Consider the following 21,410-nt stretch of genomic DNA (forward strand, 5'->3'; position numbering starts at 1 on the left):
TAGTAGCAACAATGCCTAAAGCCTATTTTTAAATGAACTTGGTTTTGCTTTCATTAATACTTGTGTCCGAACACTAAGAGGGCTAGTGCTAGTCTAAGAGGGCTAGTGCTATTATTACTTTGTTAGTTTAATTTGGCCTCAGAATTTAGCTCTTTGGGAAGGCTGTTCATATACATGATTTATGTATAACATTAGTGATCGATAAGGACTGACAATGGCAGCTTGGGGAAGACTCCATTCTGCTGTTCTTGCTTAGAAGCAAGTCCTTAGTTGAGGACTTGTTTTGTTTTGTTTACTTTGATTCACAGCAGTGTTTTACTTGTAATAAGAAGAACTAACCCTGCAATCTTTTTGAGGAATGCTGACTTAAATGCTATCCAAGAGTGTATTTTGCCTATTAGCAGTGCAGAATTTGATATTAATGTATTCGTTAGACACAAGTACCCAAAACACATCTACCTGGAAGCAAAGCAATATGGGACAGTCAGGTTTCCACCCTAAGTGATAAGTCCAAAGGGATGCGTATATCACAAAGCAAGTCAAGTAGAAGTGGTACAGAAATGTAATAGATAATAACACACATTCATTCACTAATCATTTGGTATTATGAAAGACTACTCTCCATATTAACTCTTGTATGAATAATGCAGCAGCAGTTCAGAAATGCTCTATGTTTGAATGAGGGGGTCATTTTTAGAGGCTTTTATTATAGTTGTTTATTACCTGCATATGCTTTAATGGGGTCTCTAGAGGGTCTGTGGCCACAGCTTCCCATTGTTTGTGGATAGAAAAGTGTATTGGCAAGATTTCTGGGTTAGCGCCATCGGCAATGGCGGATTTCCTCTGATCCAGAGGAACCCGCTCCGCGAAAATCGGGTCTTCCCGCCCCGGCGAAGGCAGAGACCCCCTAAAAATCCCAGGCGGAGGAAGCCTGGGAACGTGGGATTTGGCTGACACCAGGAGCACCCCCCCACATGCAAGGAAACCCCTTTTTGGGGGGTCCGAAGCAACGTGGGGGTGAGTGGCGCGGTGTCTTGAATCGACCGCTATTTTTACGGAGTGAAGCCGCACAGCCCTTGCCGGAGAGCGCTGACTTTCCTGTGGACAATTGGACTCTAAAACAAGTACCCGTGAGTAGAATGGAAAATTGGGCGCCGAAACATTTTAATTTGGCATTCAAGCGGGAAGGCTCTAAACAGGAAGTCCGCCTTCCGTTTTTGTAAATAATCCGAAGCAAAAATTGTGCAAGCTAAAGTCTGAAAAGCTGTTCATAAAGATCTAAAATTCCTCCTGTTTTAATCATCCAAACCCCTCTTTGAAACAGGAGTAAAGAGGGGAAATTTGACTGTCTATACCTGCAGGAGAGAGAGTAAAGAAAGATAAATTTCCACCGTCTCAAACCTGGGAACGGGGTGTCAGAGACAGAGTCTTTTGGTTAGTTCATTGACCGTGAAAGAAACATCTTTTGACAGACAGCTAAAGAAGAGATACAAATTATCTTCAATTTTGCCCTTTGCATTTAAAAGGAACTAAAAATTTGAAAAGTTAAAGTAACTTTCTTTTGTTGGATTTGCTTTTAAGATGGATACAAATAGAAACTGCCTCCTCTAGAGGGAGTTTGTTAAATTGTTGCTGGAGTCGATCTGGGGTTTTTCCAGCTGTGGTGATTAGGATCCTGGGAACAGACTGTGACCTTGAACAAAAATGTATCTGAAAGAAACTTTGGTGCTTGCTCTTTGCAAGGCGAGTGCCCTGTTAGAACAGTTGCATGAGAAGATGGATTTGATGACTGTTGCAGTTAAAAATCTTGGACAAACAGTGAATATTTATACAGGAATTACTCAGGAGCCAACTCAAGAACCTGATTTGATGGAAAAAGTGCAAATGCAGAAGACAGGGGAGGAAATTGTTGAACTTCAAGCAATACAAATGGAGAAGCCTGAGGCCCCACAGGAGCATAAGCCGTTGTTGTTGAAGGTTGAACCTGGAGCGGACCAGGGGAGATCTGGAATTGTGGGGGCCCTTAAGTTTAGAGGGTCCTTGAAGCATGTCTTTAAATATCCTCTGGACTACGCTGTTGACTGTGGGAAATGGAACTATGAGGAATGGGCTGATCTCTTGAGGAAAGATGGAGACATTTTTGAGTTGGAACATCCCCGAGATCTACTCTTCAATGAGAAAGGAAAGAAACTAAGAAAGAGATCAACAAAAGATAAGGTAAAGTGCAAGTATAAACAAGAAGAAGATCTGCAGAAGGGACATGGAAGAGACCTCGGACATAAGATTACCAGGTTGATGGATCAGAAGAAAAGGACAATAAGGACTGACATAACCCGAGACCAGGAAAAAGAGACGCTGGATGAAGATTGGAAGAAAATTTTTAAAGTTTTATTTTGGAAATTATTGTAAAATTAATAAATATTAGGAAAAACGTTGGAAGGAAACTATTTGGCTTTAGTAGAAATAATATGGAGTTATGTATAAATAAGTATTAAGTCTTAAGTTTTAAGGTATTTTATGGTAAGATAAGGTTAAAATAAATTAAGGCAAATTGAATGACAGAATATAATATTGAAAGATGGAAGGATTTGCTGACTTAATTGACAGGTTAGGTTTTTTAAGATAAATTATTTAATTGAAAATTGAATGTTACTAGGTGAAAATGCAAAGTTACAATATATTTAGATGAACTATCAAGATAAAAGAAAAAATGGGAAGGATTTGCTGAAATTATTAATTGAACTAGAATACGAAAAAGGGAGGTGTGAGGAGGTCAGGGAAACAAGTAAAGGAAAGTTAAGATATGGAAAGGATGACATGTTTTTTTTCTTTTTTAAATTGTTTTTATACTATTTTTACTTCTTTTTTGTGTATTTTGTATTTTTTGTTCTTTTTTACTTTCTCTCTTTCACATTTTTGTAACCTTTTCGAAACTTCAATAAATATTATTTTTAAAAAAGAAAAAAAGAAAAGTGTATTGGCAAAAGCTTTCCCCCCTTTTGTTGACTGATCACTAACTTCTAGTTTTTCTGACAGAAATCCTTCTTTCGAATAAAGCAGTCTTGCAACAGAACTCTCAATAGGAAGTTCTTTGGGAGGAAAGGTGGGATATAAATTTAATTAATAATATAGCTTCAGTGTAATTATGGATGTTGTAAGATGACATTAGTTCACATTCATGACCTAGTAAAGGTAAAGGTACCCCTGCCCGTACGGGCCAGTCTTGACAGACCCTGGGGTTGTGCGCCCATCTCACTTAAGAGGCCAGGGGCCAGCGCTGTCCGGAGACACTTCCGGGTCACGTGGCCAGCGTGACAAAGCTGCATCTGGCGAGCCAGCGCAGCACACGGAAACGCCGTTTACCTTCCCACCAGTAAGTGGTCCCTATTTATCTACTTGCACCCGGGGGTGCTTTTGAACTGCTAGGTTGGCAGGCGCTGGGACCGAGCAGCGGGAGCGCACCCCGCCGCGGGGATTCGAACCGCCGACCTTTCGATCGGCAAGCCCTAGGCGCTGAGGCTTTTACCCACAGCGCCACCCGCGTCCCTATTCATGACCTATTAGCAGTTAAAACAGAAAACAGATGTAATCAGAGGAAAAGACAATCAAATGTAATCATGTATAACAACAACAACAACAACAACAACAACAACAACAACAACAACAACAACAAAATAATTTGATGTAGCTGAATGGAGCACATATTCAGGAAAACTTAGTACTGTATTGTCTCCTAAGAAACTAAATGAAAGCAGTCTTGTCACATACTCCTGTGATCTCATTAAGTATCATTGTTCCAGATTGCTATATTGTTCACCTTTTGAGCATGTAAATAAAGTTGATATAAAATGGCTTGTCATATTGCTTTATCTAGGAAATATTAAAATATGAGATGTTAGTATTCATGCTGTAGCATTCATTATACATTTTGCACTTAAAGAATAAAAATGTTCAAGTGGTACTTCTTATAAAGGTAAAGGTAAAGGGACCCCTGACCATTAGGTCCAGTTGTGACCGACTCTGGGGTTGCGGCGCTCATCTTGCTTTATTGGCTGAGGGAGCCGGCTTTTGTCTGCAGACAGCTTCCGGGTCATGTGACCAGCATGACTAAGCCGCTTCTGGTGAAGCAGAGCAGCACACTGAAATGCCGTTTACCTTCCCATCTATTTATCTACTTGCACTTTGACGTGCTTTCAAACTGCTAGGTTGGCAGGAGCAGGGACCGAGCGACGGGAGCTCACCCCATTTTGGGGATTCGAACTGCCGACCTTCTGATCAGCAAGTCCTAGGCTCTGTGGTTTAACCCACAGCGCCACCCGCATCCTTGGTACTTCTTATAGTGGGCCTCAAATATTGAAGTGTTACTGAGGAAGGTCGCTCTCCAGTGATTTAAAATGTATGGGATAGGAGAGCAAGGGGGAAAGGCCAAAATGATGCTTTAAGTTCTTTTGCCCTAGTTGTGTCAAATTACTAATGTTTCCTGGTGCTATTTTTTTTCAGGGTCTTTTCCTGCTCTCATTCTAACAGCATATTATCTAGTCTGAAATTCATTACGTCTACTGAAATCTGTGGGTGGAAGAAGAAAAGTGCAAGCCATTCTTACAACAACATTGCTAGTCTTTCTTTCTTAGATACCCATTCTGTCTTCAGAGTTGTTGTCTAGCACGTAGCTGAAACTCACAGTTTTGAATGCATAAACCAAAATTTTATTACATATCTAAATACTTTCCCTTCCTCTCCAAAATAGAAGAGTCTATAAGAGCAACTCCGAAATAAAACAACAAGTATAAAATGGCTTCTTGGCTGCATTTGGCTGAACTACAATCAACCTCCGTTTTAGGCGTATCAAATATGCACGCAAACCTGGAAGTGACCCATAAATGTCATTAAAGATGTCACTAAAAGGGTGGAACGGGGGCAGGATGAGGTTTCAGTTGCCTGCTATTTCACACATGTGTGGTGACTCAAAACTGTACCCAATGCCATTAGTGCCAATGCGTCTTACTGTCAGTGAGTCCTTTGCTAAGGATCAATCAGGAACTCACTCCGAGTTCCCATTTGTTCCTTTGGCACCATGTCCTTACCTGCCACATGTTTGGCATCACATATGATGTCAGGTGTCGGTGGTTTGGGGAACACTGTCATACCTAATTACACCCACGGACGAGAGATTCCCAACCCTTAATCTAATTTGTTCAAAGAGCGCCCCCCCCCATAAGTGCTCTCTTTATTTTGAAATCCCAGTATTGTTTTGGTCAGCCATAAATATATTCACCAACCAGCTCTTGATTGTTGTAATGTTCACAGTGTTAACCCTTTTGCTTAGTCAAGATGTGGAAGGGATTTAAAACTGTTATAAACAGTTGGAATCCATTTACTTGTTTATCTTTTGAAGATGTGATGAGTAGGTGTTCAGGTTTTTTCTTTTTTTCAAAGCATTAATGAAAGAAAGGGACGCAGGTGGCACTGTGGGTTAAAGCCTCAGCGCCTAGGGCTTGCCGATCGAAAGGTCGGCGGTTCGAATCCCTGCGGCGGGGTGCGCTCCCGCTGCTCGGTCCCAGCGCCTGCCAACCTAGCAGTTCGAAAGCACCTCCGGGTGCAAGTAGATAAATAGGGACCGCTTACTGGCGGGAAGGTAAACGGCGTTTCCGTGTGCGGCTCTGGCTCGCCAGAGCAGTGATGTCACGCTGGCCACGTGACCCGGAAGTGTCTCTGGACAGCGCTGGCCCCTGGCCTCTTAAGTGAGATGGGCGCACAACCCCAGAGTCTGTCAAGACTGGCCCGTACGGGCAGGGGTACCTTTACCTTTACCTAATGAAAGAAAGTTGAATAGGGCAGATAATTATTTCTGTAAGTGGGAGGGGAAGAGATCTGAGCAGGAATGCTTCAAGCATTTTCAGCCTATTGTCCTCCATGATTGACTTGCTTTCCCAATGGAGCTATAGACTGGCAGTTTCCTTTATCTTCCCTGTAATAGTTGCTAAACGGCTTTATTGTGTTTGCCTCTACTGAAGGTACTAAAAGTAAATGAAGATACCTGCTTAATATAATTATGATATAGTGATATAATTATGTTATAGATACTTCTTGAGATACCATGTTTTATAGAAACATCACGATGCTGCTGGAAATGGCTCGCCACTTTAATTACACTTAGTTAGAACCTAGTATCTCCTAATATGCTTATTTTTTCCTTTGTCTTTGTAAAATGGGTGATGCCACTCACTTGCTCCTAATAATATCTGGAAGATTTTAGCATGCAGTCAAGCTACTCTGATTTATGTTGACTGGGATATCATTTTCCCATTTAGAGTCAAGTATTTTAGTTTCACTAGGCATTTTAGTTTTCACTATCAGTATTAATCAGTGAGTAAGCTTATATGCATTTTCCTATTTCTCTGTTCCTGGTTCATGGAGTAGTGAAATCATTGCATCTCATACAACAGAGTAAGAAAAGAGTTAAGTGAAGAAGCTAATTGTGGACTTTAATGTCTTTTTTGCATCTCTGACCACGTTTACTCAGAAGTGTGTCTCTTTGACTTTAGTGGAACCTATTCCTTAGTCCAGTGTTTCCCAACCTTGGGCCTCCAGATGTTTTTGGTCTACAATTCCCATCATCCCTGACCACTGGTCTTGCTAGCTAGGGATGATGGGAGTTGTAGTCCAAAAACAGCTGGAGGCCCAAGGTTGGGAAACACTGCCTTAGTCAGTGAGCCTAGGATTGCAATAATGGAATGACCTTGTGAATTTCCTGTGAGGAGACTATCACTCACATTCTCAACTTCTCCTTTCAAGGAATACCATCATTTCTGAAATCTTGGAAGGTTTTCATCCAAGGAATTCCTAAACGAATAACATTTCTCTATATAGAATACAGTGGTACCTCGGGTTAAGGTTAAGTACTTAATTCGTTCCGGAGGTACATTCTTAACCTGAAACTGTTCTTAACCTGAAGCACCACTTTAGCTAATGGGGCCTCCTGCTGCTGCCACGCCGCCAGAGCACAATTTCTGTTCTCATCCTGAAGCAAAGTTCTTAACCCGAGGTACTATTTCTGGGTTAGCGGAGTCTGTAACCTGAAGTGTATGTAACCCGAGGTACCACTGTACATGTAGTTCATTATATGTAAAGTTCATATAAGTATATAGCTTTATGCAGGATAGGTATTGGCATGTGGTATATTTAGGCAACTGTGGGTGCCCTCAGATCCAACACTATTGCCTGCTCTGGGCTCCCCTTTTTAAAAAATCTGGCTCAGTGTTCTGAGCAGTGCTATGTCAGTGCAAATTACTGTTTGCGACATTTGCAACCAGAGACAAAATGCTGCTACCTGCCACTTCCAGGTGAGGCATCTAATCATAAGCCTGCATTTTTATTAAAGCTTATATGTTTAATCAGGGCCTGTATCTTAAAAAGCTTAATGATTTTCAAATATTTTATGCCAGGAGACCAGTTGCTTAAAAACCTTGGCAAGATATTTTTACTCCTAGACAAGGGGCCCCCCTGATTTATAGCAGAAAACAATTCTCAAAGTCGTAAAAACGGAATTACAGGCTGACAGCCAAGGTTACACTGACCCTACAAATTAAGGGTGGATAAATAGTAAAATGAGCCATATCTTCTTCCTAAGGTTAAGAAGGTCAAGAGCAGTGAAAAAGCATCTAGCTGGCAGAAACAGAACATTTTCTGGGAAGACTTTTCAAAAGCTGTTTGTTTCTTAAACTAAGATCCTTTTAAGATTTCTTTTCCTTTTAAAAGGTTATTTATGTATTAAATATATTAGTTTAAATATAATTATGCAAAGGATTTAAGAAATGCTAGATTCTTATTTCATATAGTTGGAAGAGATCACAGGGGCCATCAGGCACCAGACCCCCCTTGTCAGACAGAAGACGCCATCGAGCGCTCCTGAAATATGGTTGTCAGGCCTTTTGTTTAGAAACCTTCAAATGAAGGAGATCTCTCAATGTTGATGTGAACTCAATCCTTGACATGCATAAGATAAAAATTCAAGATTAATTATCTGTTTTGGAAGGCAATAGGGCAAGGAGGGTAAGAGGTGAGCTGGTAATTAAGATTCCTTGTTGAGACACATGTAAGATATATTACTACTTATTTGTCATTTATAGATAGAAGAATATATAGCTTTTTGATTTCCATAAAAGGGCAAGAAGGAAATGGGTGTATCTTTTGTGATTGGCTCTAGCAAACAGCCAATAGGAATTTCAACCAGGCTGATTGGACAGAGGCAGCCACAGGAGGAGCAAGGGGGCTGGATTAAGGAAATATAAGTGCTGGCCAGAATGGCAAGAGGCCAGGCCAGAGCTTGGTAACCATATACCACTGTGCCTCATATTTATTTGTCTGACAAATAAATTACTATTTTAATTTCTCTATTGCTGCGTTGAATATTTCATTCCAGCTAAGCGTTAACCACAAGCAGGGTGCTACATTTTATGGTGCCGTGACTCGGATAAGTGGTCTGCTGGAACGCAGCCCCTTCGCCCTACTGGGCAGGGTACAAGAGAGAGGACCTCTAAACTGCTTACCCAGCGCGCACTGGGAAATTTTTTCCAGGGGAACGCAGAAGACTCGTCTGTCTGATACCCTGCTCACTGGCGGCGACGGACCGGGGGGAACCAGCCAAGGGTAAGTGCACAAAGGGGTTTTGGCCCTCCAATTAATTGGGAGGAAGAGAAGTCTTGATCAAACTTCTGCGTCTCAGTAAGGGGGAACTGAGTACGCTAGGTGGCTGGGTACATCAGATGGTGATCTGGTGTAGGGAAAGGTTGGGAGGTAGAGTGTGGTGAAGTATCCAGCGCATTGTATGTGTGAGAAAGTACAGAGCAATTTGTAGCTGACCTGAGTGTGGAGTGAGTAGTACTTCGGTTCCCAGTGAGGCGACTCCATCTGGGCAAGGAATCTCACAAAGCGTGTGTATGTGTGACTGAGTGGATACTTCACAGGGCCATACAATGGGAGTTGGGGGTTCAAAGGGGGGAAATACACCTCTTGAATGTATGTTAAATAATTTTAAGAAAGCCTTCTCAGGGGCATATGGAGTCAAAATGACGCCAGAGCGCTTGAGAACGTTATGTGAATTAGAATGGCCGAAATACAATACTGGATGGCCATCTCAGGGAACCTTTGATATAAATTTAGTAAGCAAACTTTGGTCTGATATCACCAAAGAAACTGGAGGGTGCCCAGAACAATTTTCATATATAGATTCTTGGCTGAGCACATTAAATAAAAATCCTCCATGGATAAGGGAATGCAAAGTCAAACGATGCAAATTATTGGCTGTAAAAGCCGAAGCTAGGAAAGGAATCTTGCCAAATAAACTTAAACCCATTTTTGAGGGACCAGAGGAAGAGGTGCTTCCACCTCCACCCTATGCTCCACATCGAAGGGAGCCTAATCCAAACACTCCACCAGTTGTAACCCCAAGGCAAGAAACTGGAATGAATAATGGGGGTGGAGTCACAGAGCTTGATTCCTTGATAGATTATGATAAATATCTTCAGGAGGCATTGGAGTCCTATAATAAAGCCCAAGCAGAAGTGGTTATTCCACCTGTGACTCCTAATAGACCTCCATCTACAGTCTCCTTTAGTGGAACAACTGATTGCCTACCCCAAACCCCTGTACATCCAAGTCCCAGAGAAATATTACAGAAGTTACAGGGAGACCTTGATCGGTCAGCAAGCAATACAGCCAGGCGTATAAAGCTGCTAAAAGAACGCCTTGGGACAAATACTATCCCCTATGATTTGAGGCCCCTAGAGCAAAGTGAAGAAAAAGGTCACGTAGTAGCCCCTCTTAGAAGAGTATTTGATGCACTTGAGGAGCCTGTGCTGGTCAACGGGCAACCCGGACCACGACCACCTCGAACTTCGACCCTGCAATATATTCCATTCACGACTACGGATCTGATGAATTGGAAAACACACACCCCATCTTTCGCAGAAAAACCTCAGGCTATGATGGACTTGGTGACTTCAATAGTAAATACTCATAGTCCTACTTGGACAGATTGTCGCCAGCTCCTAAATACTCTTTTCACCACTGAGGAAAGGAGAGACATAATTGAAAAGGCACAGATATATTTGCGTGAGCAGGCCAGAGTGGGAAATATTTTTAATATTGATCGTCATCTTCAGGACAACTTTCCCTTGGAAGATCCTAATTGGGATCCAAACAATGCAATTCACCTGGCCAGACTTACCACCTACCGCCAGACACTTGTGCAAGGTATCCGCAGGGCATGCCAGAAGCCCACTAATATGTCTAAAGTCTCAGAAGTAGAACAGAAACCAAATGAGAGTCCGGGAGACTTTTTAGAGAGGCTGCAGGAAGCCTATCGTATATGGACTCCTTTTGACCCTGAAGCCCCTGAAAACAGCAGAATGATTACTGCTACATTTGTGGCCCAGTGCGCTTCTGACATTCGTAAGAAAATTCAGAAATCAGAAGGATGGGAAGGGATGCTGATGAGCCAAATTATGGCCATTGCACGCCGAGTTTATCGGAATAGGGATGAGGCTGAGAAACAAGAGAAGAAGAAGTGGCAGAAGGAAAAGATGGTAATGCTAGCCACAGCAGTGAAGCAAGATTACCGCCCCTTAAATGGAGGGAGAGGACGGGGAAAGAATCCACCACTGGGAAGGAATCAATGTGCAAATTGCAAGAAGGAGGGTCACTGGAAGCGGGAGTGTCCTGAACCCTTGAGGTTGGAAGAAGTACGCCCAGGTCCAGGCCCAGGCCCAGGCTCCGGCCCAAGAAACCAGGGACGGGGACGGGGAATGATCCGAGATGGAAGATATCAGAGACCTGGACAAGGACGGAGTAGAGACAATTTCATTGGACTGGCAGAAGAGGATTTTACCCAAGACTAGGAACGACCGGACTCCATAAAGTTAGGCTTCCAGGAGCCCACGGTCACGATTCAATTAGGGAGCCATTTAATAGACTTTATGATTGATACTGGGGCTGAATACTCAGTACTCCCAGAACTATTGCAGAAAAAGGCATCCAAGAGTGTAGTCATTAAAAGTGCCACTGGACAGTCAGCTAAGAGATCTTTCCTCCAACCTTTGGAATGCCAGATTGGGGGACATCGTTTAACCCATCAGTTTTTGTATATACCTGAGTGTCCAATACCTCTCTTAGGCAGAGATATGCTGTCCAAATTGCAGGCCCAAATCACCTTCACTCCTCGAGGTCCAGAAATGAAACTGCCATCAAAAGCAGCAGGAATAATTACCCTCTCAGTACCTAAGGAACAATCATGGCGCCTAATGTCAGCCTTGCAAGTCCAACCCACATTAGATACAGAATTAAACAAGCTCCTCCGAACTCTACAGGTGCCACCAGGAGTATGGGCCGAAAATAGCCCACCAGGAATGGCTAAGAATATAGCTCCAATTGTAGTAACCCTAAAACCTATGGCTACCCCTGTATCTGTAAAGCAATATCCCTTACCCCGGCGAGCAGCAGAGGGCATCCAGAAACATTTGGACCGCCTATTAAAATATGGTCTGCTTAAGCCCTGCCAATCAGAATGGAACACACCCCTTTTGCCTGTTCGAAAACCTGGGACAGATGAATACAGGCCAGTACAGGACTTGAGGCTCGTAAACCAGGCTATCGAGACCTTGCACCCAAATGTACCAAACCCATATACCTTGCTGAGTTTGATCCCACCAGAAGCAACATTTTTTACTGTATTGGACTTGAAAGATGCATTCTTCTGTTGCCGGCTGGCACCACAGAGCCAACCTATATTTGCCTTCCAGTGGGAAGACCCTTTGACAGGAACAAAAGGCCAGCTAACCTGGACAAGATTGCCCCAGGGATTCAAAAATTCCCCAACTTTATTTGGCACTGCCTTGGCGAAGGATCTAACAAGTTACCCCTCAATACCGGGAGAAAAGGTGGTTCTGCAATATGTGGATGATCTTATACTAGCGGCAAAGGATTTTGATACCTGTAAAGAAGGGACAGAGGAACTGCTCCACTTGCTCTGGGAAGCTGGCTACCGAGTTTCCCAGAAAAAGGCACAGTTATGTTTAGAAAAGGTCAAATATTTGGGCTTTGACATCTCACACCAACAACGAGCATTGAGACCAGAGAGGAAAGAAGCTATTTGCCTTATCAAGGAACCTACCACAAGAAAACAACTTAGAGGATTCCTGGGAACAGCAGGGTTTTGTAGACTATGGATACCTGATTTCAGCAGTCTGGCCAAGCCCTTACATGAAAGCACTCGAGGTGCAGAAAAGGACCCATTTGTATGGGGACCTGAGCAGAAACAAGCCTTTTTAGTTATCAAACAACGACTTATGGAGGCCCCAGCCCTTGGATTGCCTAATTCGGAAAAACCCTTTCAGCTGTATGTACATGAACAGAATGGGATTGCAGCGGCAGTCCTGACCCAGAGATTAGGAAGTTGGAACCGTCCAGTAGCTTATTTGTCTAAACAATTGGACTCAGTAGCAAAAGGATGGCCTCCATGCCTAAGGGCAGTAGCGGCCACTGCAAGCCTTGTCAAAGAAGCTGATAAATTTACCTTTGGCCAGACGATGTATGTGAATGTACCTCATGCTGTTCTGACACTCATGGAATATAAGGGTAGTTATTGGCTGACGAACCCAAGAATGGCTAGATACCAAGGCCTATTGTGTGAAAATCCCAGGATTCATCTACGAGTAGTGAATATGCTCAATCCAGCGACTTTGCTGCCCCTACCAGAGGTAGATGATGAAGAATCACATGATTGTCTCCAAATAATGGATGAAGTTTATTCCAGTAGACCCGATCTGAAAGATGAGCCATTGAAAAATCCAGATGTTGTATATTATACTGATGGTAGCAGTTACCTGCATGAAGGTGCCAGACGAGCAGGATATGCTGTGGTCACTAATGAGGAAGTTGTGGAAGCTGAAGCTTTGCCTGCTGGCACCTCAGCACAAAAAGCTGAACTTATAGGTTTAACTAGAGCTCTGCAATTGGCAGCTGGATGTAAGGCAAACATCTATACTGATTCTAAATATGCCTTCTTAACCCTGCATGCACATGGAGCTCTATGGAAAGAAAGAGGTCTAATCGGAGCCCACGGGAAGGCCTTGAAAAATGGACCTGAAGTAGAAATCCTGTTGGAAGCAGTATGGGCTCCAGAACAGATTGCTGTAATACACTGCAAAGGTCATGGACGAGGAAGGGATCCAATAACCAGAGGAAATCATGCTGCTGACAAAGCAGCCCGAGAGGCAGCCCAAAAGCCTGTGGGAGGATTTATAGCAGCCCTCATACCAGAGGTAGTTCCAGAAGAAGTTAAACCTCACTATACCCCAGAAGAGAGGAAGTGGGCTGAACAGGAAGGAGCGGTTGTGAAGGACGGTTGGATGATCCTGCCGGATAATAGGATTTATGTACCTCATCATCTAGCAGGCACAATTGTAAGAAATTATCATGAATCTACTCACCTTGGCGGTACTGCAACCAGAGAGAGTCTCAGTCGGAAGTTGTATATTATTAATCTATCACAATTAGCAACTTGCATTTCACAGAAATGTGTTCTTTGTGCTAAAAACAATCCCAGGCAGGGACCGGTACAACCTCCTGGAATTCAGCATGTGGGATACGTCCCCATGGAAAGCCTAATTGTGGACTTCACAGAGTTGGTCCCTTCTAAGGGATTCAAGTATCTCCTTGTGTTTGTAGATACTTTTACCGGATGGGTTGAAGCTTTTCCCACCCGAACTGAAAAGGCACGAGAGGTAACTAAGAGACTCCTCACTGAATTGATCCCGAGGTTTGGATTACCTAGATGCATTGGAAGTGATAATGGGCCAGCATTCATTGATCAAGTAGTACAAGAAGTATGTCGAGTCCTACAAGTGAAATGGAGACTGCATGCAGCATATAGGCCTCAGAGTTCAGGGAAAACTGAAAGAATGAATCGGACTCTGAAAACCCAATTGGCAAAATTAACCCAGGAAACGGGATTGGGATGGGTAGATGTGTTACCCATAACACTGTTTCGTGTTCGGTGTGCACCCACAAAAAGACTTAAGTTGTCACCTTTTGAGCTCCTGTATGGGAGGCCACCCCCCTTTGTTCAGGATATTCCAGCTGACCTTAAACAAATAGGAGACCATGTGACACAGGAACAAGTGCAATCTCTCTCCCGTGTTTTTGTTTCTCTTAACAGGTGGGCCCTCGAGCGCACGCCGTGCAGCATTGCCGAGCCGATTCATCAGTTCCAGGCTGGCGATAGCGTATGGGTGAAAGAGTGGAAACGCGATCCACTTGCACCTAAGTGGCGTGGACCTTACACCGTCTTGCTCTCTACTCCAACAGCGGTGAAGGTAGCTGAGGTGACCCCCTGGATTCATCACTCTCGTTTGAAGAAGTCTGAAGGCAGTTGGACGTGCAAAGGTGACCCCTCTAATCCTTTAAAACTGACTCTCTCCAAAAACCCCTGTATCTAGCCCTACCGGGAACGGGCTAGGTCACGGGCAACATTTAGACGACCGGCCTGCTGCAGCCACAACCTGGAAGCTGGCTGACCTGCGCACGCCTGAAGCTTGAGGAGCGTCTGAACCAGTGACTGTGAATGGAAAGATTCTCTTATACAATTGATTGATTGCCCCCTTGTGGAACAATTATAAGGGATATTACTCATTGGGGATCTTCGGGATATATGTTCTGGTCTTGGTGGTTCCCCATTTCTGTCACTGGGGGAATTATATTGGGACTAATATTTATTTGCTATCACAATAAGGTAATCTTTTGTGGAAGGAATGCATATGCTAGACATCAACATGATTTTATTATTAATCCTGATCCCTTGGGAAGGGGAAGGGTCCTTGAATCTGACCAAATTTGCTAAATATGGATTCCGCCATGACCACAATATGTGGGTAGGCTTAGCTGAGATGGTAGCCAATGTTGCAAATAGGACTAATTGCCTTGTTTGCTCTCTTGGGCCAGATGATTCAGAGGGAGGTATGCCCTTATTACCGATACCATTAAATGCCATTGGTATGGTAAGCGAAATGCCACACCAAACAGAAGTACAGAATTTCCCCGGATGGAACTCAACTAAACCAATACGAGTTATACCTGTGCAAGGGGAATTCTGTGTGCATAAATCATCAGATGCAGCTGATCCTACCATGATAGGCTCTTCTCATTGCCACTATACTTGGGATTATATTAAGAATAGTCAAACCTGGGCAAACGGTACTACGTATCGAACTCGGAATACCTTGCCCTGTGCACCTCCTTTTATTCATGCATGGAAAATGGTGTGGAACATAACTGTGACAGAAGAAGGCAATCTAACATACTGCACTGTGAACTCTCTACCCCTTTTGATATTTCGCCTTCTGCACTCCACGTACCAAAAACCTCAGACCCGATGGTTGTGGTGGATATGTGGAGAATGGGCATACAAGAAACTCCCTTCCAAATGGAGTGGGACTTGTTTCTTGGGATGGGTATTACCACCAATGTGGATTATGCCCACTAGTTCGGCCAAGCGTACACGAAGAAACGCTGACATTTCTCATATAGCAGGAGGAAGTACCCAAAGTTGGAGCGGTACTGATGATTGGCCACCAGAGCGCATTATAGCCTATTATGATCCTGCCTCATGGAATCCTGGTGAGCTCATACAAGGGGCACGGGATCCTATTTATAATCTAAACAGAATAATTCGATTGCAAGCAGTAGTGGAACTTGTAACCAATGCAACGGCCCAGAGTTTGAGACTTATTGCACAACAGTTGGATGAAAGTAGAGCCGCCATTTTGCAGCTGAAAATGGGAATGGATTATGTACTTGCCAGGCAGGGAGGCCTATGTGGAGTCTTGAACTTGACAGGGAATGCCTGTTGCTTCAACATTTCTGATAATGGTGAGGCAATCCGTGTGTTGGCCACAAAGATGGAGAATATAGCACATGTCCCAGTACAAACATGGGAAGGATGGGATATGGGATGGCTCACCAATTGGTTACCTAATGTCGCAGGACTCAAAGGGATACTATTGTCTTGCTTGTTTTTCTTGACAGTAGTAATAATGGTTTTATGTATGGTGCCATGTATCATTTCATGTTTTAGAAGTACAATTAGCAAGATGATTTCAAATGAAACTCTACCTCATATCATGGCCCTATACAGAGCTTTACCTCAGGAATATGATGAAGGTCAAGCTATCAAGGACACTTGGGATGAAGGTCCTTGAGCTTGAAAGGGGGGAATGAGGCATCTAATCATAAGCCTGCATTTTTATTAAAGCTTATATGTTTAATCAGGGCCTGTATCTTAAAAAGCTTAATGATTTTCAAATATTTTATGCCAGGAGACCAGTTGCTTAAAAACCTTGGCAAGATATTTTTACTCCTAGACAAGGGGCCCCCCTGATTTATAGCAGAAAACAATTCTCAAAGTCGTAAAAACGGAATTACAGGCTGACAGCCAAGGTTACACTGACCCTACAAATTAAGGGTGGATAAATAGTAAAATGAGCCATATCTTCTTCCTAAGGTTAAGAAGGTCAAGAGCAGTGAAAAAGCATCTAGCTGGCAGAAACAGAACATTTTCTGGGAAGACTTTTCAAAAGCTGTTTGTTTCTTAAACTAAGATCCTTTTAAGATTTCTTTTCCTTTTAAAAGGTTATTTATGTATTAAATATATTAGTTTAAATATAATTATGCAAAGGATTTAAGAAATGCTAGATTCTTATTTCATATAGTTGGAAGAGATCACAGGGGCCATCAGGCACCAGACCCCCCTTGTCAGACAGAAGACGCCATCGAGCGCTCCTGAAATATGGTTGTCAGGCCTTTTGTTTAGAAACCTTCAAATGAAGGAGATCTCTCAATGTTGATGTGAACTCAATCCTTGACATGCATAAGATAAAAATTCAAGATTAATTATCTGTTTTGGAAGGCAATAGGGCAAGGAGGGTAAGAGGTGAGCTGGTAATTAAGATTCCTTGTTGAGACACATGTAAGATATATTACTACTTATTTGTCATTTATAGATAGAAGAATATATAGCTTTTTGATTTCCATAAAAGGGCAAGAAGGAAATGGGTGTATCTTTTGTGATTGGCTCTAGCAAACAGCCAATAGGAATTTCAACCAGGCTGATTGGACAGAGGCAGCCACAGGAGGAGCAAGGGGGCTGGATTAAGGAAATATAAGTGCTGGCCAGAATGGCAAGAGGCCAGGCCAGAGCTTGGTAACCATATACCACTGTGCCTCATATTTATTTGTCTGACAAATAAATTACTATTTTAATTTCTCTATTGCTGCGTTGAATATTTCATTCCAGCTAAGCGTTAACCACAAGCAGGGTGCTACACAGGTAAGCTTATCAGGACTCACTTGACAGAGAAAAAGCTCACCAGTGGGCATTTTGCTCAGGGCCCCCTCCAAGGCATATGCCACCCCGATTTTATTATGTACACATATGCTGGGAAGCCGCCACTGTCTGTGTGCAAAATTGATGTAGAATGGTTTGCATGTGAGTTGACTTCTGCTGGTACAGTTGCTTCTATGTGCACCATGTTTAAGAATTAAAATGAGTAAAAGGCAGCTCTCAGGCTACCTCATTAATCTGTAAGTTGCAGTATGAGGAAGTGTGGACTAATTTGTACTCCTTCATTCCACTTCACAGAGTGGTGCAGAACAGTGGTAGCCAACATGTTGCTCTCCAGATATTGTTGGATTCCAACTCCAGCCAACATGACGAATGGTCAGGGTTGGTGGGAGTTGTAGTCCATCAACATCTGGACAGTACCCTATAGGGTACCGCAGTCCAGGAGATGTAAATCAGAACATTTTGCCCCCAAATATGGAGTGGACAATCTTCTCCCTATTCCTAGTTGTAGCCTTAGTCATTTAACTGTTAAACATAGAACTTTTAAAAAAACCCTCTGTCGTTTGAATGTTTTAATGGTGTTTGTTCATGAGATGGCAGTTTTTTCAGAATACATTTTAAATACTGATTGTGATAAAAAGTATTTTAGTAAATACGGGTAAGTAGTTCTTAGAACTAGGTCTTTAGTTCCAGGCTCTAAAGTAACTTAATGGGTATGTGTTTGGACACTTAATAATTTTAATTAGCAAGCCAGAAGAGGATTTCTGCCTTCTGGTATTTGGTTGGATTTATTTGCCATTTATTTAAGCCAAACTGTGCAGTTCTCCCCCTCTATCTTGCTGTTTGAATGTTTTTCTGTTTCTAGGGGCCAAGGATTGGATTCTTACAGTGCGACAGGACTTTGGGGATTACAGTTTCACTGTGGTGAAATTGTAGGAAGAATCTGCAGTTCAAATGGAAAAAAAATGAACCAGTATGGTTGGATGCGCAATGCTTTTGAATACCAGTTGCTGGGAAATGTGAGCGGGGAGAGTGCTGCTTGTGTTCTTCTTGGAGGCATCTTGTTGGCCACTGTGAGAATAAGATACTGGACTAGATTTACCTTTAATCAGTTCCATCAGGACTGTCCTTATTTTTGTATCCTCAGATTTGTATGTTTTCATACCCGTGTACATGGCCCATCTGCTTGGAATTTTTTCTATCCCCAACTCCAAGTTTCCACCTTCTATTTATGCCAGCCTTCTATAGTCCTCTAGTTTGAGAGCACTGGGATGTTGGGTGGAAATATAGTATGAAATGCTAATATGTATTCTAGAAAGTAAGGTTTTATTTTTGGCTGCCTTAAAACCTCTTTCACTTGCAAGTATACAGCAGTAAACAGATTTTGTGGTTACTAGTTTCAGTTTTCAACCTAAAATGTTGGTTTTGGAAGTGTGGCATGTGATCAGTATCATAAAAATGCATGAGGACCTGCATAATTTGTTTAAAAACAAATTCTCAGATGGGGACATGGTGTTTTGAAGTCTCACCTTTTTCTTTTGAGTATATATACTTTGCCAAATCTTTATTAGGCAATACAAATATAGGCTATCATAAAACATCCATATATAAAAGTTTAAAATATATACAAATAAACAGCTGTGTAAAAATAAAAAAGATTTCCAAGTCAATACCAACAGATCTGATTTTGGAACCGTCTGGATTTGTAACAGTCCTTAAGTCAGTCAGAAAGCAGACTTGAAGGTTGGCAATGGAAATGGCAACGCAACCAGTGTTTTATAGTGCTAGGTAAAGGTAAAGGTACCCCTGCCCGTACGGGCCAGTCTTGACAGACTCTAGGGCTGTGCGCTCATCTCACTCTAGAGGCCGGGAGCCAGCACTGTCCACAGACACTTCCGGGTCACGTGGCCAGTGTGACGAAGCTGCTCTTGGCGAACCGGCACCAGAGCAGCACAGGGAAACGCTGTTTACCTTCCCGCTATAAAGCGGTACCTAATTATCTACTTGCACTTAAGGGTGCTTTCGAACTGCTAGGTGGGCAGGAGCTGGGACCAAACGACGGTAGCTCACCCCGCCACGGGGATTCGAACCGCCGACCATGCGATTGGCAAGTCCTAGGTGCTGAGGTTTTACCCACAGCGCCACCCGCGTATAGTGCTAACCCACACCTAATATTCTATTGTGTGAATACCTGGTTCTGCACGCATTGTCTCATACTTGATTGAACTTGGGAGCCCCAGGATATGTCTCAAGACACTTGAGTGTATCTTATCTAAATCACTATTATATGCTTGTATCCATATTTGGTTCCCAAAAAGTAGCTGGGATGACACTTTTGCTGGTATAAATTGGTTACCTTTCTGAAAATAAAAGTGAACTACCACTTTGCCTGTTTTATAGCACTTGTGTGATGGTTTCACTAACCTGAGTTGCTCTGGAATAAAATTCCAAGATATCTGTGCGTCTTTACTTGTTGGATTTCTTGTCCTCTTATTTTCCATTTCTCTAATTTCTGGAAATTAGAGAAGACCAGAATTTTTGTCTTCTCACAATTTATTGAGAGTTTATTGGAGTTTATAGGAAACCAGGGAGAGTAAAAGACGTTTCAGACCTATCTTCGTCAGTGATAATAAGACTGCATCATCCGCATACAGTAACAGTGGGACCGGACTTTTTTTGATTTTGGGGGCATGTGATTCTTTTTTTTTTTTAATGTGCTCTGGAAGATCTGATAAAAATAAAAAAGCGGGGCAAGAATGCACCCTTGTTTTACACCTTTTGTATTAAGGATGTTGGAAGAGAGGTGACCTTTGGCATTGTGTTTGATTTGACAGATGTTAAAGGAATATAAATTCTGTGTTAAGATCAGCAAGCATTGATTGATTCCTAACACTGCAAGCTTCTTCCATAATATCACACGAGAGTATATATGAAGAGGGAAGAATCTTTAGACACCCTGCAGTAAACTTACTACAACACATGATGAGTGAAATCTACCTATATTTTTCTATGTTTAGCTTCATAAAGCAGATTGAATTTGTGTGTGTGTTTCTGTGGTGCAGTGTGTAGGACAGCTGGATTCCAAATTTTGGACTACAGTGAAATAAATTTAGGCTGCTTTGATGGGTCTCTTTTGTCATGGCAATTGTCCCAGCATCTTATTATAGTCAATAAGCTGAGAATTATCAACTTGTGATCACCATTATATGTCAACCTTGTTCAACTGTCATAAAAATAATCTGCCCTGGCACTAGTAGTATTAATAAGCTTTTGATATTAGTGCCAGTAAGTATTTAATATTTGGAATAGTGGTACAAAACACACACACGCACACACTATAGATTAATATTTCTCAGAAATATTACAGATCCCTTTGTTACGTGTATTTTGTGCACAGTATATTGAATTTAAATTCTGGAGCAAGCCCCGAGTATAAATTCAGTTATTCAGGTTGATTGCAGCTTACGCGTATTTTACTTAAATGATTTCCACGTTGCATTGATTGTGAATAAATTAATAAATAAACAGAATTGGGGTGGTAGGCTCCTGCGAGAGCTTGTGATATTATTTATTAAATTTTTATATCGCTCTTCATCTGTAGATCCCAGGGCAGTTTATAACATAAAACACAAAATGCATGACGTAATAATAATAAAAATATCTCCCCTCCCCCAAAAAACCCCATTTAAAAGGTAATATATTGTTTAATCAGCCAAAGATCTGGTTGAGAGGAATATTTTCACCTGGTGCCTAAAGAAATGTAATGAAGATACTAGGCGAGCTTTCCTGGGGAGAGCATTCCACAAACAGGGAGGCACTGCAGAAAAGGCCCGTTTTCATGTTGCTACCCTCTTGTGGAGGAGCACACAAAGAAGCATCTCAGATGATTGCAGGGTCCAGGTCGGTTCATATGGGAGAAGTGGCCCTTGAAGTATTGTCCTTTGCAGAAACAGCATTTTATGGCCTACACCTTGATTGCAGTGCTCTGGGACGGTTGTACAAGGTCTGATTCTTT

General features: G+C 42.4%; 1 protein-coding gene across 8 annotated transcripts in view; it reads left to right on the forward strand.

Annotated features, from left to right (window-relative positions):
- Positions 1–21,410, forward strand: part of DLGAP1 (DLG associated protein 1) — a 334,630-nt gene that overhangs the window by 17,789 nt on the left and 295,431 nt on the right. For 2 of the 8 annotated variants that reach the window (XM_079982899.1, XM_079982898.1), the window contains exons 1-4: positions 5,382–5,460; positions 5,834–6,014; positions 6,546–6,566; positions 6,711–6,824. The exons of 5 other annotated variants lie outside the window; for them this stretch is intronic. The gene's annotated coding sequence lies outside the window, so the exon portion shown is untranslated. Of the gene's footprint in view, positions 1–5,381; positions 5,461–5,833; positions 6,015–6,545; positions 6,567–6,710; positions 6,825–21,410 lie in introns of those variants that run through there. One more of the 8 variants, XM_079982900.1, reaches the window with a different exon arrangement.

This window comes from Podarcis cretensis (assembly GCF_951804945.1).
Source record: "Podarcis cretensis genome assembly, chromosome: 7".
In the NCBI taxonomy this organism is placed as follows: domain Eukaryota; kingdom Metazoa; phylum Chordata; class Lepidosauria; order Squamata; family Lacertidae; genus Podarcis; species Podarcis cretensis.